Consider the following 17,084-nt stretch of genomic DNA (forward strand, 5'->3'; position numbering starts at 1 on the left):
TCAAGTACATTACATAAAATTGCATTGGTCCTGAAATTTCCACGAAGAAAATTACCTTTTCCTTTAAGTGTAATGTACGTGTTCTATTAAAAACAAACCATACCCAATGTTGTTGAGTTGATTCCAGTTCTTGGTGGCCCTATGTACAATAGACCTGAACTGCTCCATAGGGTTTTCGAACCACCAACCTTTAGATTAGCAGCCGATCACAAATGGTTTGTGCCATCCAGGGACTTACATGTTCTATTAAACTCAAGGGAATTGCATTGTTTTTTCCTAGCCTGCCACTCTCAGCCAGGCAAAGCTGTATAGCATAGGGGAACGTTCTTGGGACTAGGATTTCAGAGAAACCTGTTTCAAATATCACATCTGTGACTCACTTGATAGCTGTGTAATTTGATGGTAAATAACTTAACCTCTCTGTGCTTCCGTTACTTCCCCAGAAATTCAGATAACAATTCTCCCACAAAGTTACAGCAAAGATGTAATGGGCTCGTTGTTGTTGTTGTTGGACTGTGTAGTGTCCTTTCCTCCAAAGCATTTTTGTATTCTGGTTACTTACTATCCTTTCTCATAGAGAAAAACATTCAAACCTGTTTTTAAAAAGCATAAAGCTACCGTGCAAGTCCCTCATTGGCTAACTGCTAGTTTCTCTCCCCTTACTCTGCAGCCTCAGTTGCAATGTTATCAGAAGGTACAGCACATTGTAATCATGACAACCAGGGAGGTGGAATGAGAAGATAACAGTAACCAAGGGGAAGTGAGGGGAAATGGAGGGCGGAGAAACAGAAAACTGATTTGGCTTCTAAACCTCATAGCCCTGCCCAGAGCTCAGTAACTTTCTTGTCTTTACACAGGAAGTACAAGGACAGCCAGTTGTATACGCAGAGCACAACAACCAAACTTCCCCAAGGTCTAGAACCAAGAGCCAGCTAACAATGAGCTATCATTTATCGATAGGACCCATCGAGTGTCTAAGGAGCACTGTGGTGCGATTGTTAGGCACTTGACTGCTAACCAAAAGGTTGGCAGTTCGAACCCACTATCTGCTCGGTAGGAGAAAGATAGGACTGTCTCCATAAAGAGGACAGCCCTGGTAACCCTATGGGGCAGGTCTACTCTGTTCTATAAGGGTGGTATGGGTTGCAATTGACTTGAAGGCACTGGGTTTAGTTTGGGTGATCATGTGCCAAGGTCCCTGGGTGGCACAGACAATTTACTCTTGGCTACTAACCTAAAGGTTGGTGGTTCAAATCCAACGAGCAGTGCAGCAGAAGGCTCCAGTCAAGAAAGCCCTATGGAGCTGTTTTACTTGGAAGCACATGGGGTTACCAGGAGTTAGGATAGACTCAACAGCAACAGTTTTTTTGTTTTGTTTCGGTATCATGTGGTTATGAATCAGGCTGTTAATCTCAAGGTTGGCAGTTCGAAACTACCAGCTGTTCTGCAGGAGAAAGATGAGGCTTTCTGCTCCCGTAAAGATTTGCAGCCTCGGAAACCCTATGCAGAGTCACTATGAGTTGGAACCAACTCCACGGTACTTAACAACAACAACAACAACAAATCATGTTCCTTTACAGATGGCTTTACTCTTTGTAGAATGCATTATTATTATTAATATTACTATCACCCACATTTTAGAGATGGGAAACTGAAGTATAAGATTAGAGTCCATGTCTAAATGCTTCTTTCTCTGACTTCACTAGGTAACCTTTGCTGGTACTAACAGAATAATCAAAGTCCCAGGAGCAGTTCAGGATAATTACTAACTGGTTTAGGCCCCTGGATTTTCCAGGGCATCATCCTTCTGCCCATGAAATGGAGCAATTCTCACATACCCAGAAATTCAGGACCATTATTTCTTAGTGAGTTAGGCGGTACCCACAATAGTCCTGGCTGCCCTCGGACAGAACAATCATATGCTTCACAGCAATTTCAGAAACGGAAACAATGTCACTTTATAAACTCACAAGCTGCTGTTCTTTTCCTTTCTTGTCGATTCTTCCCTCTCTCACTTCAGACTGCCTTTCCCAGTCCATTCCTGACTCCCCTCACAATATGTTCTGCATTCTTTCTTTTTGAAACATTAGTAACTTACTGTGGATCTAGTTAGACAAAGTATACCTCAAATGCTTTTGTTTTTTGCTTTCCATTCATTTTCTCATTAAAACGACACCATGAAAACATCCATCCAAAACAACAACAAAACACAGCCCATGGATCTGGCCTGTGATGTTACTTCCAGCTCCTCCCCTGGGAGGCTGTTAGATCACATGCCATTTCTTCATTTTATCCTTATTGTAACCTAAAGCAATAACAATTGTCTACAGTAACACCATGAATCCTGCTGGCAAAATCCAAACATAAAAGAAACATTAAGAGTACTCACTGAGAATCAGAATCTTTTCATGAGGTTTTCTTTACAAGAAAGGCGGGAGACAAGGAGGTTGGGCGTGATTGGAGGGCAAAAAGGAGACAGACATTTTATCAATCCCCAGACTTCTCCTTTCCCCCCACCACTTCCCATTTCCTAGTCACATCATGATTTCCCCTCAAATATATGACAAGGATTTTATGATCCCATCATATTCTCGGTTTCTTCTCTTCCCTTCTGCTTCCCTTCTGTTTGCTTTTTTATGGATTTGGGTTCTGAACCCTTGGCTTTTTTTTATCATATACTTGAAAGCCTCTCTCTTCTTGCTTCACAGTTAACAGGGTTGTAATATTGCTCACAGAGGTTACAAATATGCTCAGCATACCCTGCTTTGTCTTCACGGTTTGTGCTCGAGTTTACCTGAATACTTCTTAGGACAAATCACAAGAATGCAGAGCAGTTAGTTGACTGTGTGACCACATCTATGTTCATAATTTTTGTCACTTTTATTTACAGTCCCAACCCCCATTTATTGTTGGAATGCTGGTCACATTTTAGTTCACTGGTTTCAGCTTATACAAGTGGACACTGGCCATAGAGCAGTTTCTTGCTTTATGCAATACGTCCATTCCTGAAAAATTGGAGGTGATCACACTTGTATCCATCAAGCCAACCAGTACTGAATGTCAACCTCTGCTGGATGCATAAGTGGTACTTAAAATCTTTCCAGTAAAGGTGAAAATGATTGTGAATTGTTCCCATCATGTAAATAATTAGGATAATCTTACAACTAGTCTTTTTTTTTTTTTTTTGGTGGCGGAGGGATGGAGTTAAGTCTAAGTAGTTTTAATTTGCTTTAACTGAGACACATGGCTTTTTCCTGGTTTAAAGTAGCTTCCTTTTTCTTTTTTCACTGCCAGATTTAAAAACAAAATAACACTAACTGAAGCTTATTAAATATCTACTATATCCCAGATCTTCTTTTGAACACTTTACATACATTAACTCACTTGAATTTCGAAACCCTTCTATTATGTTTGTTACTAATTATAGTTTTGCTATGGATTTTAATTGCTGGCTTTTGAACAAGTAGGGCCCCAAACGCTAGATTCACAATTTTGGAAATGACCCAGAAAGTCCAATCTTTCTCTAAGTCATTGAGTTGATAGAAAATGGGCAGGGGGAAGGGGTGTCATTGTGAGACGTGGGCTAACTGCTTTGTGAATTGGTTACATTCAACCAAAATTTCTCCCTCTAATTTTCTTTCAATCTGAATTCTTCCCTAAGAAGGACACATTATTTTGAATTAACTAAAATGGAGACCACAGGTCCCAAATTCTTGTTTCTAAGGTTTAATAGTCCCAGCATCCTCTACTGTCTCCATTTGACTTCAGGGTTTCAGACTCCTTGCTTACCAGGTCATTTTTCTCAGATCATAATTGAGTTTTTAAATGTTCTTCTCAAAATAATGGTGATGGTGGAGTCGATTCTGACTCGTAGAGACCATGTATAAGGTTTCCGAGGCTGTAAACCTTTATGGGAGCAGAAAGCCTCATCATTCTCCCACTGACCTTGAGGTTTCAAACTGCTGAACTTGAGGTTAGCAGCTCAACTGGTAACAACTGTACTACCAGAGGTGCTTTCTTCTCAAAATGTGTAATCTAAAATTAAATCCAATATTCTCGACATGGTCTGAGCTAGGCCAAGTAGAATTTGTTGTTTTTAGGTGCCATTAAGTAGGTACCGACTCATAGCGACCTTATGCACAGTAGAACGAAACCCTTCCCGATCCTGGGCCAATCTTACTACTGTTGTCACGCTTGAGTCCATCGATGTTGCCACTTGGCCAATCCATCTCACTGGGGGTCTTCCTCTTTTTCTCTGACCCTCCACCTTACCAAACATAATATCCTTCTCCAGCAACTGGTCCCTCCTGACAATATGTCTGAAAGTATGAGAGACGAAGTTTGGCCATTCTGGCCTCCAACGAGCACTCTGGCTGTACTTCTTCTAAAACAGATCTATTGGTTCTTCTGGCAGCCCATGGCACTTTCAATATTCTCCTCCAACACCATAACTCAAAAGCATAAATTCTTCTACGGTCTTCCTTATTTACTGTCCAGCTTTTACATGCATATGAGGTTATTGAAAATACCAAGTAGAATAGGATTATTTAATTGATTCATCTTTATTGTGGAGTCCCTGGGTGGTGCAAATAGTTAAATGTTCATCCAGTCACTCAAAGTTTAGTGGGTCAAATCCATCCAGAAGCTCCTTGGATGGAAGATCTGGTGACAGATCTGTCACTGACAATCCGATGGAGCACAGCACCGTGCTGACACACATAGTTATTGTTGTTGTTGTCAGGTGCCATCGAGTCGGGACCGACTCATAGCGACCCCATGCATAGCAGAACGAAACAATGTCCGATCTTGGGCCAACCTCACTACTGCTGCCACACTTGATGCCACACTTGACACACATAGGGTCACCATAAATTGGAATAGATTCAAGTAACTGGCTCTTTGTACACAAGATTTTTGCAATCATGTTACGTTGTTCACTGTTACGGAGTTAAGCAACAACTGTTGTTGTTGTTGTTAAGTGCCATCGAGTCGGGTCTGACCCATAGCGACCCTGTACAGGGTTTCCGAGGGTGTAAATCTTTACGGGAGTAGAAAGTCTCATCTTTCTCCCGCGGAGCGGCTGGTAGTTTCGAACCGCTGACCTTAAGGTTCGCAGCCCGATTCGTAACCACTACGCTACCAGCAACAACTGTACCCAAATCCAAATGTTTCCTGAGATGAAGACGCTCAAGCCAGGTCTCTCCACTTCTGCAGTGGGTTTTTGGAAACTAAAATGCAAGGTTTTATGGTTAACCTTTATGACTTTCAGCTTATGTTTGTTCTTATGGTTTGGCCGAGTGCTTCAGTCCGTCACAGGTCATTTCAGCATGGACTTGTACCCACTCTCTCCCCACTCTTTTTTTTTTTTTTTTTCCTTCATTTTTTCCTATAAGTAGATGACTTTTTTTGGATTTTATTCTGTAATAAAACAGAACATAGACTTTGGAGTCAGGCAGAGCCGGATTTGAATCCTGGCTCCTTCATTCATTGTGTGACTATGTGCAAGTTGGTTATCTTGGAACTCAGATTCTTTATCTAAAAATCCCTCCAGATAGATATTAACAACCCCACCCACCAGGTTAAGTAGAAACACAAGAAACCAGCTTGTGTTTCTTCATGTTAGTCTCTAGGGTATCATGAAAAATCTAGCCAAATGCTTTCCTGAAATCAAGCTCTTCCATGCCCAGGGCCCTTTTCTGTTATGCCATCCTAGTAACTCCATAGGAAAAGAACAAAAAACAAAAATAGGGTCACCTCTTCCCTCAGGGCCAGGCCTGGGGAAATGCAAAGTAGAAGAAATTTATCTTTTTAGTTTATTTTCTCCCTTTTGTGTTTTCTGCTCTCTTTACCTTTGACCTTTGTCCAATCCACTGAGCTTCTATTGTCACCTTATCTACATTGCTCCATTTTTCCTCAGCCTTGTCCAGTCTGCTTGAAGGAATGAAGACCCCTACAAGGTGAAACTTGCAGACATGCACCTTCTGAGGACCATTCTCCCATTCAGAATTCATCAGTGATGTCACTTTACAGAATGAAGGCCTTCACTCAAGCCTCTCATGTCATATAGGGCCTTCAGCATTCTCTCCCATACTGTCTCTACAAACTTTCAGAACATACCTATCATGCAAACAAGCTTTAGTGAATGGCTTCTCATTGTTCCTTAAACACCTACATCCGAAGCTTTCCCCATCTGTATCAGACCGCTGTGTACAGTTGTGTAGGCTGTTCACTGCACAAAGACCCCTGAGTGAGGCTGCAACAGGAAATACAATCCATCCCTCTGCTAACCAAGCTGTGAGCCCTGGGGTGGGACTGCACCTGCCTAGGGTTAGGAGCATAGGTTACGAGTCAGGTTACTAACCTCAAAGTCAGCAGTTCACAACTACCAGCTTCTCCCTACCCCATTTAAGGAGCTCTGGTAGGGTAGTTGTTATGTGTCAGGCTGCTAACCTCAAGGTCAGCAGTTTGAAACTACCAGCTGTTCCGCGGAAGAAAAATGAAGCTTTCTGCTCCTGTAAAGATTTACAGCCTCGGAAACCCTGTACAGGGTCGCTATGAGTTGGAACCGACTCCACGGCATATAACCATCACCATCTAACCAAAACTATCTGGTCAAACTTCCACAGCTCCTTGCTTAGGTCTGGTCTGTCATACCCTATGGTCTTGCTTTCCCTCATTCTTCTGACGGAAGCAGGCGGTGTGTGTGTGTGTGTGCGTGTGTTTATGGACCTGTCCCTTACCTGATGCTGCCATGTGGAATGAAGGGCAAGCACTTGGGCTTCGTGGTCAGACTATTGGACACCAAATCCTGACTCTATCATTGGCTAGCTGGGTGATGCTAAGCAAATTATAGAACCTCCGTGAGCTTCAGTTTCTTCATCTGTAAAGCAGGAATAGTAATACTGCCTCATGGTGTTCTTGTGACGTATAAATGAAATAACCATTTAAACTGTTTAGTGTGGTGCCTGGTATATAGTAGACACTCAGTAGTTGTTCTGTTGGACATAGGGTCACTATGAGTCTGAGCCAACTCAATGGCACCTACCAATACAACACTGTTATTACTCAAAAGCTAATCATGATTGATCCATATTGTGTCTCACAGGACAGATGATAGAAGACCTCTCTGTATTCATTTTCTAAAGTTGCCACAGCAAAGTTTTAAAACTTGGCAGCTTAAAACAGCAGAAATAGACGTTCCCTTACAGTTCTGAAGGACGGAAGTCTACAATCAAAGTTTTGTTGGGGCCACATTCCCTTGAAGGGTCTAGAGGAGAATCCTTTTGTGTTGATTCCAACGTCTGGTAGCTCCAGGGATTCCTTACCTTGTGGTCTCATCACTTCAGATTCTATCTCCGTCTTGACACGGTGTTCTCTCCTGTGCCTGTCTTCTCCATCTTCTCTTCTGAGGACTTATCATTGGAATTTGGTTCTACCCTAACCCAGGAAAGGTCCTTGAATGACACAGTGGTTGGCAGTTCAACCCTCCCCATCCCCTGAGAAGCACCATGGAAGAGGTAAGGTTTATGACCAAGGAAACCCTGTGGAGTTCAGTTCTACATTGTAACACAAAGGGTCTTCATGAATCAGAACAGACTCAATGACAACAGTTTTGTTTTTGTTTTTAATTGCCCCCTGCTCCTCGGAAACCCTATACAGGGTCGCTATGGGGGGGAACCAACTCGACGGCACTTCACAACAACAACAACAACAAACCAGATGACTTCATCTTGAGACCCCCAACTTAATTATATCTGCCAGAATCCTTTTTCCACATAAAGTCCCATCTGCAGGTTCTAGGTGTGTACGTTTTTGAGGAGACCACTATTCAAGTAGGATTGTGAAATAAGATACAGATGCTGTGTTGAAACTGAATTTCAGATAAGCAACAAACATGAGGAGGTTTCAAAAAGTTTGTGGGAAAATGGAATGAAAAGATAATGGAATTTTTCTATGAACTTTTTGAGTGCTGGTGTGGTGCTGTAGGATAAGCACTGGATTGCTAACCACAAGGTCAGTGGTTCGAACCCACCAGCTACTCCTTGGGAATCCTATACAGAGTCGCTATGAGTCAGAATGAACTCATGGCACTGAACAACAGCATATCTTTTAGCATATATATGTCCCAAGTATTTATCCACAGAAAGGTTTGGTGGTGGAGTGTGGTGTCATCAAGAATAATGGGAAGGGATTGTTTGATCTCACTATTCGCTTTTATCCTGAGTCTCTCTGCTGCCTCTTTGCCACACTGTCCCACGTAGTTGTGTATGTGCAAGCAGGGAATGGAAGAACGTTTGGGGCCAGATCTGAAGTCCTGGGATGAAGCCATTAGTCCTTCTTGTGAAATCTGTAGTTTACTGAGAGAAGTAGCTCTCTTCTTCTGTGTATATCCTGGGTACTACAGACAGTCCTGTTTCCTATTTTCTCTACCTTTTTTGTGTTATTTGTGACTTTTAATATTGCCTAGGTCAAGAGGCATGCTTTTATGATTATGCATTCTGGAATACCGTGTACTCTGAGAAGGAGATTTTATAGAGTATTGGGATTTCTGTTTTTGTAAGTGAATTTTTTGTGTGTGATAAAGCAAGAATCCTCTGAGCCTTCTTATGTAATCAGATATTTCTCTTGTGATTATTCTGGCATTTCACATAGTTATTCTCAAATCCACTGTCTGCCCTCTCAAACCTATAACTTGTCAAAATTTTCCATGCTTGGCATTTGCACCAGAGTAAAAAATTCTTGGGCCCCAGCCCCAGTGAATTATTAGCAGTAGCCTCATGTCATCACCAGGTTGACATTTTCTTGTATCGTCCCTGTATCTATCTAGTCCTGATGACAAATAATCCCTTGAATCGGTGGATGAGACCTCATCCTTTCTTCATATGATTTGTGTCTTTCTAGAAACTTGTCTCTTCCTGGAACTGCTTTAGCGGAAGTTACAAAACCACCAGTGGTACCAAATGTGATTCTGTTCTTTTAATGAGCTTCTCTCTCTCTCTCTTTTTATATTCTTCCTTGTCTGGATTTTTGTCTCTCGTTCCTGGTTCTGTCTGTATTGCCACGAAACGACAATTCCTCCTTGGGTGTATCTTCAGATTTTCTGCTGTTTTACTTCACTGGCCTCTCACTCTTCTCCTCTCTCAGGATACTATCTGCTTTCTGAATTCACTCAACAAACATGCATCGAGCCCACTCTGTGCTAGGAATTGTGTTAAGCACGGAACTCCAGAATGGACAAAGCCAATCTTAGACTTCCGGAAAGGCAAACAAGTGAACCCAATGCAATCAATGCAACAACAACGGGGGAGGGGGAGGGGAACAAAACCCAAAGTGCTTGAGGGGCAGAGAGGACAGGCTTTTAACCCTGCCTGGACAGATACAGGATACAGGTGCAGGAGGGAACAGAGACACTTTCCAAATGAGGTGACAATTGAACAGAGTCTGAAGCCAACGAGGTGTTAGCTAGGCAGAGGAGAGAGCATGGAAGTTCAGGACAGAGAGAATTGTGTGTGAAAATAGGAGTTGGAAGCCCAACTGGTTCATTATGACCCTGGTGGTTTAGAAAGAGATAGAATTGAAGATTCAATGAGGCAGATCCTCAAGAGTCTTACATCACATACCAAAGACTTTAGACTTCATCCAGGCATGAGGGGGAGCACTGAAAATTGTGATAACATTTGCGCTAGGAAATGTTCAATCAGGTGGCAGTATCAAGGATTGGATCGCAGGGTGAACTAGAGACAGGGAAACTATTGCTAGACATGATATGAGTCTGAACTATGGCAGCCAGAGACTTTGAACCTTTGCAGATGTTTTTGTCTCCACAGTTAAGTGTGCTACACACACCATCTCACTGAACGCTTGCAAGAACCTGAGACATAAGAACTATTATTATACCCAACTGATAGATGAAGAAACTGAGGATCAAAGAGGTTAAGTAATTGCCTCAGTTAGTATAGTATAGTTAGTATAGATCCCAAATGATGGTGATGGTGGTTACATGCCGTGGAGTCGATTATGACTCGTAGCGACCCTGTTATAGGGTTTCCAAGGCTGTAAATCTTTACAGGAGCAGAAAGCCTCATTTTTCTCCTGCAGAACCACTGGTAGTTTCAAACTGATGACCGTGAGATTAGCAGCCTGACTCATAACCACTATACTACCAGAGCTCCTTATTTCAACATATAATTAATGCAAAATCTTATTGAGATATTTTGCATTCTTTTTTCTGAACTAGGTCTTTGAGATCCGGTATGTACTTTGCACTTATGTTGTTGTTGTTGTCAGGTGCCATCGAGTCGGAACCGACTCATAGCGACCCCATGCACAGCAGAACGAAACAATATCCGATCCTGGGCCAACCTCACTACCGCTGTCACACTCGAGTCCATCAATGATGCCACCTGGCCAATCCATCTCGTTAGGGGTCATCTCAACTTGGACTAGTCAATTGTCAAGTGTTTGATAGCTACTGTGGTTAGTGGGTACCATATTGGATCTAGAATGACTCAGATTTCTGCGGTGGGTGATCTGGGAGGTAGGACTAACATTTCCTGAGGTAAGGGAATATAGGAAGAGAAGATAATTTGGGAGGAGTTTGAAATACTTATGAGACATCTTAGGTAGAGCATGTCAGTCAAGGGTTGGATATGTAGGCGTGGATCTCAGCACAAATGTCTGAGTAGAGATATAAGCTTGGGAGTGATTGTTCTGTAGATGTTAAAATTCTTGGTGAGAAGGAATTCACCAGAGAGATGAATTTAAATACAGCTGGAAAGGAAGGGATACCTTGCACAGGTGGAGGGGCTCCTTTGTAGCAGCAGGTGAAGCATCACTCCACTGTATGGAAATGGAGGAGGACAAGGTGAGTGTGGATTTGGAAATGAACTTGTGCAGATAAAGGGCGTGATGGTGGTGGTGGTGTGCCCTGGAGTTGGTTCCGACTCATAGTGACCCTGTGCAGGGTTTCTGAAGCTGTAAATCTTTATGGGAGCAGAAAGCCTCATCTTTCTCCCGTGGAACAGCTGGTAGTTTCAAACTGCTGACCTTGAGGTTAGCAGCCTGACTCATAACCACTATGTTACCAGAGTTCCTTAAAAGGGGTAGGGAGAAGCAAGAAGTACAAGTATGTGGTTTCCTAGCTTGATATTGGCAGGGGCTCTCTTAGCTTATTCTATTTTTGCTTTTCTTTTCCATAGAAAAGAGAGCCCTAACTCTTATCCTTGATTACTCATAAAATCTATGTGGAAAAGATAAGGAAAAAGCAAGCAAAATATAAAATGTGTTCAAGCAGACACTAAAATGAAGATAAGTATTCATTTCTTCTAATTGCTATGCCATTTGCTTTCCTTCCACGTTTTATTTTGAAATCATTATAGACTCACAGAAAGTTGCAAAACCAGTACAGAGCAGTCCCCTATGCTTCTCACCCCATGCCTCCCTTGACCCACGCAAGTAAATTTTATATCACTACAGTACAACATCAAAGCAAACTGACATTCCATAATACTAGAATCTGGATTTCTATCTTCTCTTTGAGTACCTCCCTGAGTTAAAAGAAACTAAACAATATAAGATGTAATGGCCAGCCATGTCAAGTGCTTGCTGTGTGTTCAGGAGGTCTCAGTCCTATATAACTAAATGACCAGAATTTAGTACAACACCAAATGCCACCTAAATACTTAGGTCCCAAATACTTTCTTACAGTCATTTGTAATTTGTACCAAGTTTGTGCGGTTAGACCAGACCCTTCACTGTCTTTTCTCATTTTGGGGATCATTTTCCTATTTTGGGGATCAGTAAAGATGAACAGAGTGTTCTGTTGTTCCCATCAGTGTCTTTAACAAGGAACGTGTGACACGCTCAGAAGGGAAAAGCAATGAGCCTCAAATTTGTTCTCTTATACAACACAGGACTCTTTGGTTTAGGCCTCAATCTCCATGATACCGTGCTATCTCTTGGCAGTTGGTGATTTTATGCCCCTAACTACACAGTAGAAAAACCAAAGGATTAGGAGGGAGTCAGCGCTTAGATGGGTAACTTCATGCAACTTTCAAATGGGGAAAACTTCAGAGGCACCTATGACACTCAACATTGTAGACTCCTCAGTAATTTATGGTGGTTAGCTGCCACTGAGTTGGTTCTGACTCATGGTGAACCCATGCATGATAGAACAAAACATTGCCCCGTCTTTGCCATCTTCATGATTGTTGGAATGTTTGAGTTTATTGCTGCTGCTACTGAGTCAATCCATCTCATTGAGGGGTTCCCTCATTTTCACAGAACCTCTACTTTACCAAACATGATTCTAGTGGTTGATCTTGCCTGATGATGTTGTCCTGAGTAAGTGAACCAGAATGCTAGAGGTTTGATTGAACCAACTCACAAAACAAATAGACCCAAAGGAGATGGGCACACTCCTCCAAAGCATCACCAAGCAAAGAAAGAACCAAGAAATCACTTTGCTTCAAGGAAACAAAAATCAGCAAAAGAGAAAATTAAGCCAACTAGAAAGGAACAGTTACTGTCCATCTGCCAACACTGGGCCGAAGTGAATTACTGACTTATTAATACACAGAGAGAGAATTCCCCTGTATTTTCACTGCAAGTGGTAATTTGCTAATGGGTAATTGTGGAATGACTTTATTTTTTCCTTGGAGATAAATGAGCTCTTGTTCTCAAAGACCAATATACCAGGTAAGAAGTGGAAGATTAAAAAAAAGATGTTTTATCCATCAAGATCTGAAAAACAACGGCAATACATATTTCTGGGAGCTGGCTGAAAGGCGTTTGGGCCTTGACAGTTTCTGAACAGCCAACAGAAGAAAAATGGACCAGGAATTGGCTGGATGTGGGTGGTCAGAGGCCTTTAGACAGAGTGCTCCCTAGAAATACCGTTTCTCATATGCAGATTCCTGACATCTTCAAGTATCACACCGATGCTACCAGGAATAAAATCATTTTTGCCAAACTCAAGAAGACAGTCCAATTGTGAAGAAAAACCATAGGCTGGAAGGACATCTTCTTACCTTGGTGGTGCAATGATTATATGCCCAGCTGATAACTGAAACGTTGGCGGTTCAAGTCCACCCAGCGTCTTCGTATGAGAAAGACCTGGCGAGTCATAAAGATTCTCGCCCATCCAGAAAGCCTTATGAAGCAGTTCACCTGGGGTCACTATGAATTGGAGTCCAGTTGAAGCCATCCAATAGCAGTCTTGTAGTTGTTGGGAAGGATCTAGAGTCCCATAGTACTGACACAGGCAGCGAATACATGCCGGTAACAAGTAACCTGATAGCTCTGACTTACCGTGTCACCCCATATACATCAGAATAGAGCTATGTTCCATAGTGTTCTCAATGGCTGATTTTGGGGAAGCAGATCTCCACACCTTTCTTCCATGGTACCTCTGGGTGGACCTGGACCTGTAATTTTCTATTAGCAGCTGAGTGTGTTAACCCTTTGCACCACCTAGGGACTCCACACGTAACAAGGGCTGAGGAAAACAGCTGAAATCAATTGGGCTCTATAAATGGCCCTTATCAAATATTCAAGGGTGAGGGGGGAAAAGTCATGCGTTCAAGGGCCTGGCCTTGCATTGACCAGAGTTGAAATTTCACTGTGAGATCACTTTTGTCACCGATCTGGTTTTCTAGAATTGGTTTTTCCAGAAGGGGCCCTGTCTCCCCTAATTTGTAATTTTATAGAGCCCAATTGATTTCAGCTGTTTTCCTCAGCCCTTGTTACGTGTGGAGTCCCTAGGTAGTGCAAAGGGTTAACACACTCAGCTGCTAATAGAAAATTACACATAACAATGTGATTCAGCCAGACGTATTTGACCCTAGACACTTGTTTGGGGATGAAGACATACAGTCTACATTTTAAAATCTGTGCTGATGCTTCAACAGACTTTACTCTTGAGTCAGACAACAAGAACACCACCAGATGTGACTTAAACATGTCTCCTTTTTTAGCTGTTTAAATGTGAGAAATTCTTCCCCGATCTATTCCATGGCAGAGGACTATTTTTATCAGCTCTCTCAACCCCACATCTAAGACACACCACAGATCACCCTGCAGAAGTTGGACAAGCCAACCGTGAAATCCACTGAACCAGACAGACTCGGACACCGCATTGGACGGGGTCCTGCCACCATCACTTTCAACTGCCGATAAGCTAAGTGGGAGCAGTGTGGCCAACAGGGCAGAATTAAAATGTGATCAATACAGCATCTATTTTCTGGTCTCTATTTGGCTTTCACAGAAGTGAACACAGAAACAACAAAAAAGAAAGATGTGACGGTGACAAATTAGGGGAGACAGGGCCCCTTCTGGAAAAACCAATTCTAGTCCTGAATTCTTAACCATGCATTTCCATCTCAGAAAACCAGTGACCTCTTTGCTGAGCACCGGGTGACACTTCGGGTTTGATCCAGGTGAAGACAGGCGAGGGGTAGCAGCTTTTGCCTCAATCTTCCTGCCACCTCCCTTCCCCCTTCCAATAAGGAGAAATACATTTATACTCACTTGATTATGTCAGCCAGACAATGCTCCCTAATTGGCAGTGATCAGAGATCCAGAATTGCTTGGGTAAACCTGCTGTCTCTCTATCAGACAAAGCAACACGGGGCCGCTAATGCAGTCCCCATTAACAATTTCCAGTGGAATCAAAAAACCAATCCCCCCGACTCATGCCTGGCAATGAATTTTCCAAACAGCGTCTGAGAGCCAGCCCTGGAGGAACTCAGACTTAACGTGAACCTGCCCAGCATAGAAGCCTTTATAAATGCTCCCACCCCCAGCTCAAAGGCACAGAAAAAAACACACCAAAAAACAAAAATTAAGAAAACAAAACTCCCCCAAAACCCATAGCCACTTCCTTCTGCTCGAGGTTTTTTTGCATTTCTTTCTTTCTTTCTTTCCCTTCCCCCTTCCCTTTATAAGCTTATAGAGCTGTCATTTTTGATTCTGGGCTCTTTGTAAATTTCAGGGACATCTGGCGCACAGTTTACTGCCTTTGCGGGCTCTGGTATTTGTAGATATGCACTCTGTCTCTGTTGCGTGCGCATGTTCACACTCTACATGCATAATTTATATGTGCATAATTTGGAGCTGGAGTGTAAAGGTATATTTTGACATTTTAACGTAACTTCGACAATGGCTGATCACAAGTAAGCACTCAATAAATATTTATTGAATGAAAGACTGTACCAAGAAGACGAACAGGCTAATATCATTCCTTCATTCATTTATGAGAAATTTGAGTGCCTGAATATGAGTCCCGATGTGGCATTGTAGGATAAGTACTGGGCTGTTAACCACAAGGTCAGCAGTTCAAACCCACTAGCTTGAAAACCCTGAACATGGAACTTAACAGCAACACCAAATATGTTTCAGGCACAGTGCTGAGTTCTAGATACTCGGCGAGGCTTGTCCAACAGTCCCTGACTTCCGCGTTGAGGGCAGGAGCAGGGGACAGACATATAAATAGACAGAAAGTATCCTGGATATATAGTGAAGGTGGGCACTATGTGCAGGGTAACGTGGGCACGCCAAGGAGAGTTTTTAGTGTCTTGTGGATTGAATTGTTACTGTTAAGTCCTGTTGAGTCGGTTCCGACTCATAGCTACCCTGTATAGGATTTCTGAGGAGCAGCTGGTGAGTTTGAACCCACAACCTTGTGGTTCAGTGCTTATCCTACAGCATCACACCAGGACTGCGGATTAAATTGTGTCCCTTCCAAAATACGTGTTAGAATCCTAGCCCAAAGAACATGGATGCCATTCCATTTGTTATGTTCAGGAGGCCATATCAGTGTAGTTGTTGTTAAGTACTGTTGAGTCGGTTCAAACTCATAGAAACCCTGAATAGGGTTTCCAAGGAGCAACGGGTGGGTTTGAACCGCCGGCCTTGTGGTTCACAGTCCGTGCTGATCCTACAGCACTACATCCTGATGTAGTTCATATCAGTGCAGGGTGCGTCTTAAGTCTAATTACTTTTGAGACAGAGAAAAGGTAGCACCAGATGCTAGGGAAGCTGAGACAAGGATTGGACAGACAGAGCCTTCTCCTAGAACTGGCACACTAGATTTCAAGTTCTAAACAGTAAGAGAAGAAATGTCTGTTCCTTATAGCCACCCACTTGTGGTGACAGAAAGCTGTCACAGCAGTACTAGAGACCTATGACAGACACCTAGGTAGGGTCTCTGGAGGTGGCAGTAAAGGGTTCAGCCTAAGAATTCAGCACAAATGATGTCAGGACGGAGAATACAGAAGGACGGAGCAGGAGAACGTGGACGCAGCAGGCTAGGGGCTGGCAGGGATGAGCTGAGAGGCTCTGGCATGACTGGATGGGAATAGAGGAGGAAAGGTTGGGTCAAGGGGAGGAGCGTTAACTACCTCAAGTAGGGCAAGGAAACCTGTAATTTAAGGTGCTAGAACTCGAACAGCTCCTTCACTTGTCCAAAATTCTCCTGGATCCCAGCAGAGTTTTTCTACACACAGCTCACAGCAGAATTTGGCCTACGTTTGGTTGCACCTGGGTGTAATCAGGAGCTCTGAAGTCATGGCCTGGACCATCAAGCTATGTGAATTTGAGCAGGCGCCTGCTTCTTCGTCTGTCAAGTTGGGTGCATGTTAAGTTACCACTGCGATTCCACTCAGTTCTCAGACTCTATTTTGCCTGGGTCCTCTGGGGTTTGTGTACAGACTACACCTAGGCCTTGCCAGAACATGCACCGTGGGACATTCCCCAAGCAGCACACATGGTGACAATGGCACTGCCATGGAATGTGGGGACAGCCAGACACACAGAGACACAAATTAACACGTATCCCCAGGAATGGGGCAAAAGAGGGGCAAACCCCAGTACCAGTGCACTAGGTCAGGCTCACGTCTGCAAATTTGACTGCAAGTCTGCAAGAATCTCGATGAAATTCATAGCACTTGCCTCTCCTTACTTGATTCCCCACCCCCACCCCCAAAGCATTGTTCAGCTCAGAACGTACAATAATTCCACTTTACCTATAGAATCACGATCTTGCTTCTTGTGGTGGCATTCAAGGCTGTCTCCCATCTTTCCCCAAC

At 43.0% G+C, this 17,084-nt stretch overlaps 1 protein-coding gene across 1 annotated transcript in view; it reads right to left on the reverse strand.

Annotated features, from left to right (window-relative positions):
- GRAP2 (GRB2-related adaptor protein 2) overlaps positions 1-14,775 on the reverse strand; it is a 53,881-nt gene extending 39,106 nt beyond the window's left edge. The window contains exon 1 of the mRNA XM_006865259.1: positions 14,527-14,775. The gene's annotated coding sequence lies outside the window, so the exon portion shown is untranslated. The remainder of the gene's footprint in view (positions 1-14,526) is intronic.
- Between the last annotated feature and the right edge of the window lie 2,309 nt (positions 14,776-17,084).

Source organism: Chrysochloris asiatica, unplaced genomic scaffold (assembly GCF_000296735.1).
Source record: "Chrysochloris asiatica unplaced genomic scaffold, ChrAsi1.0 scaffold00076, whole genome shotgun sequence".
Lineage (NCBI taxonomy): Eukaryota > Metazoa > Chordata > Mammalia > Afrosoricida > Chrysochloridae > Chrysochloris > Chrysochloris asiatica.